The sequence below is a fragment of the Octodon degus genome, unplaced genomic scaffold, assembly GCF_000260255.1.
Source record: "Octodon degus isolate 3935 unplaced genomic scaffold, OctDeg1.0 scaffold00369, whole genome shotgun sequence".
Taxonomy (NCBI): Eukaryota; Metazoa; Chordata; class Mammalia; order Rodentia; family Octodontidae; genus Octodon; species Octodon degus.
In genome coordinates this window covers 845,652-850,220 of record NW_004524945.1, presented here as the reverse complement: position 1 = coordinate 850,220, position 4,569 = coordinate 845,652, and positions in this window count along the sequence as shown.

The window sequence follows — 4,569 nt, the reverse complement described above, 5'->3', positions numbered from 1 at the left end:
ATCTAAACAAAAATCGTGTGGTGAAATAAATATCTTGATTACCTAAAGAAAGTATGGAATTAATCAGACTGAAGAAATCCAGGCTGAAGATGTTCATGGATGATTTCATAACTTGGGCCTTGAGAAACTGGAGGCCTACAACTCTCTAATGGCACAGACATAGATAGCAATAGGAGGGTACAGTGAGGTTGGCTTGCTTCAGGTGCTAAGGTCATGTACTTTAATAAGAGTTAATGAAATGCTAATTGGGACATGATCAAGTAATTATAGAGTGGGTAGAGGTTGGCATGGAAACTTAAAAATGAGATTACTAGAGAATAACAAGGTTGATGTTCTCCCAAGAAAGTCCTATCAGTTAAAATCAACTATGTGCTACATTTATCCAATGAAGTTCTGTCAGATATCAAAAGAGAAATGTGACATTTCTCTTGATTTAACTAAGTTTGAGAATTAAGTTGAGAAACATAGCAAATATCCATGAAATATTCAACATACTTACTATGATGTAACATTTCTCAACTTTTATGCTTAAAAAGTAAGGAAATGTATGAACTTATATACAAAAATGTTAACATTAGGGCCGCTCACCAGATTACAGAGGACCAGTAATTATGGCATACTTATGTTGAAAGGACTAAAGGTTATAATATAGTAAGATTACTATATTCCAGAGCTCCAAACCTGAGCATGTCAGTGGTCACATGACCCAACCAGAGCCCACCAGCAAGTTTCCCTGAAATTTATGGACTGTGTTCAAAGAATTTCTTCCCTCACAAAGAGGCCCGCTGAGGTTGATTTTTACCTACCAGGAAACATTCATATGATTTTTATATTTCCCAAATATATATTCTAAATTTACATCAGAGCTATATACCTAACTAATACAGCAAATAGATTATGTTGGTGAAAGTGGCAATACTAAATTCAAGGATATAGGCACTCATTCAGGTTTGCCTTCATATTTGATACTTAACTAAGCCTCTTGAGAAATATAGAGCTAGCCTTCTCTTGACAATTCATAACTAAGGAAAGATACACATGTTAGAGATTTTCTGTTTGAAGTTGATCAGATCCAACCCAAATTAGCGGGAGAGAATATGTTGGCTTTATTAACTCAGAATGACATTTGGTCAGGTAAAAGGTTTAAATGAAAAGATGACTTGTTTCTTATCATTCTCTCTTCTTGAAAGACAGAGATAACTGTCTCTGTCAAGGGTGCCATTTAAAAGATGATAATTAGTTACCAAAAACATGAACAAGTACAAACATATTCCAAGTAAAATAAAAATAACCATCTCTGTAGACAGCTATGTTGACCAGAAATAACAATAGATATTTAAGAAAAATACTATTAAAATAAACTAGAAGAATTTCAGGAGTGAATATGATGACAAAATATATACAGGATTTAACAAAACACTACACTTGAATTTTCCTATCAAAAATCATGTAATAATTCATATGAAAAATTATAAAATGGGATAAATACTCATAGATTTCACAATGATTATTCATAATTGTGAAATAGTAATATAATAATTTTCTCAGGAGGATTTATTATTCAAGCAAAAAGATATTTTGGATTAAATCCCAGGTTTCCTTTATTTTAAGGGGAGATAAAAGACACTGTATTGAGTGCAAAGACAGAAAAGCTTAACTACTTAGAAGTACCAGTGTGTAGCACAGTTTTAGAAGAGGCTAGATAAACTTGCAAAAATAAATGTTGAAAATGAAAAGTCATACTGTGCTAGGTTTTGAATGTACAGGTGACAAGGTTTTACTTGCTTTCATAGACTCCAGTAGACAAGCAAGTAGGAAGTTGTTCTTTAGGAAAAAGTATAGGGCAGCAGTGTTTACAAAGGTTAACTGTGATGAAAGTAGTATGTCTTCAACTATAGAACAGTGAAGAGCTTGAGAGGAATAATTAATATTTGGGATGCAGAAGTGCAAGTAGGTAAAAGATTGGTATTATGAATCTTTAAAAGAGATTGTGAGGGAATACATTTGGATGAAGAGTAGGTGGCAGTTGATATAAGATCAAGTAGGAATCTCACTATTGGTTTCAGCCTAATAAGCTGCTCACTTGGCCTGGACAGTCCATCAGATAAATATGACCCTAGAGTCTTTAGATTCAGGTTTCCTTTTGCCTAGAAACTTTTAAGCTTAATGTCCAATGATTCCAGAGCTCCAAACCTGAGCATGTCAGTGGTCACATGACCCAACCAGAGCCCACCAGCAAGTTTCCCTGAAATTTATGAACTGCGTTCAAAGAATTACTTCCCTCACAAAAAGGCCCACTGAGGTTGAAAAAAAAAACCAGGTAGAAAGAAAGAAAGTATAAACTGTATTAAATGATCAGTTCCTGACCTTAAAATTCTTAGGGTTACTGGTCCTCTGTAAACTGGTGAGGGGCCCCAATGTTAACTCTTTTGTATATAAGTTAATAAATTTCCTTATGAAAACTTAATTTTGATATCTGCTGTTACTAGCCCCAGTCTCTTCAAATACTACATGGCAGGAATGTCACATACATTCCCATAGTTATCGCAAAGCTCCATTAGAAATCACACACAAAACTATTAAATTCTCTAAAAATAAAATTCTCTACCCTGAGTAGATGTTCATTTATTTAGCAACAATTATTTAAAGATGTATAGATTCACATCATGTTTCTTCTTTTAAGGCATTTATGCACCTGATACAAGAGTAATGTTGATAACGATAGTGCTTTGCAGTGCCAGTTTTTATTTGCACAATGTTTATAAGAACACACAGCTAAGGAGTGGGACAGCTGTGATGAAAACTAAGGATGTTGAACTCGACCCTCATGCTATCCATCCATCTTAGATGTACAACTGTTTTCCTTATTGGACATCCCTACTCCATCAGATAAATATGGCTCTAGAGTCTGCAGATTCAGTGGTTCAAAGATTAATCTGATTTTGATATCTATGAGAAGAAAATATGAAGTAAGTGTGAAAATAGACTATTAATAATTTTTCCAACCTGCTTCTGGTATTTTGCAATTAGAAGACAGTTGGAATCAAGTTTAGCTTTCTTAAAGTCTGTGTATGTACTTTTTCTTGCCATCAAAGGAATTCTACCCTGTTTCTTTACTAAGCATAAGATATCAAGCCATGGAAGATAGACTTTATAATGGAAGTTAATTAATCTTACATTGTATGAAAGATTTTATTTAGAAGTTCAAGGAAGCCATCTTTTACGTTTGTACTATCTAAATTTAGAGGTTACAATCTTTTCCATTTGGTGAATTCATAAAAAGTGGTAATGGGAAAAACAAATATTTTACTATTAATTATGGACCTTTTTGAGATCTAAGACAAAGTGTTGATTTGATCAAATAGGTATAAACTGTTGTATAGTTAGAGTTGAAATCCAATAAAGTATAATTTTCTCAATCAAACATTAAAGCTCTTCTCTTTTATTCATTTACATGCTTGCACAGGCAAGAAAATTATGAAATATTTGAATTGCTAATATAGACCAAGTAATTGTGCTAAAAAGAACAAATCCAGCCTGATGGCAACTATCCATGTGAAAAATTAGTTTTCTTAGGAAATGGCATTGTGCAATTTGGCTTCCAATTGGCGTGTAGCACCAATTAATGTCTAACAATGTATCTAGCAAATGAAAGAAAATTTATTGAAAATAAGTAAAATGCAATGCTTTAGTAGAACAGAATAATGACACTGTGTCTTGCTTTTTTTAAAAAAAAATCATTACATCTTTCTTTTTCCCCTGCCTGTAGAAGGCTTACTTGTATTTTCTTCTGGATCTATCTTGTTTAGTTGCCTAAGCTGGTTTTCCAACTTTGATCAATTAACAATTAATAAGCACTCATCTGTGCTTCCCCCTGTGTAACACTTTGCATTAGGCACTGAGGCTATAACAGTTGTGGTCAATACTCATTCTTGCTGCAATGTTTCACAGTTTCAAATGTGATGTCTCCATTTTACAGAAGCTGTCTCTCCCTAACAACCCTAAAGTTAGTTCAGTCTCAATGTTTCTATAGCAACTTTAGTTATTTTATGTTTTGATGATGCTGGTGGTGGTGGTGGAGGCTCATGCGCATTTTTAAAGGTTTTCTTATCTACCAGGCTTTTAAAAATAAATTTACACATTATAACCTATTTATTCTTCATAAATTTGTAAAGATTATTTTCACATGCAGTGTGGAAAACTGTGACATTGCAAAGACTAAAGGATCAGTGAGATAGTTCAGAAGACTAAACTCCTGTTTTAGCAAGTGCAGGGATCAGGGTTTGATCACTGGTACTGTATGTTGTGCTGGCCCTGACCCCAGGGTACACTGAGCCAGCGACTGAGTCCCGGTATTGTGGTGCACTCTTGTATTCTCAGTACTGGGGAGGCTGAAAACAGGAGGATCACTATGAGTCCAAGCTGTGTAGTGAGATCCTGTATGAAATAAATAAATGAAAAAGAACAAAAGAAGGAGGAGGAGGACAAGGAGGAGGAGGGGGAGGAGGCAGAAGAGGAGGAGGAAAAGGAGGAGGAGGAGAAAGAGAAGGAGGAGGAGGAGGAGGAGGA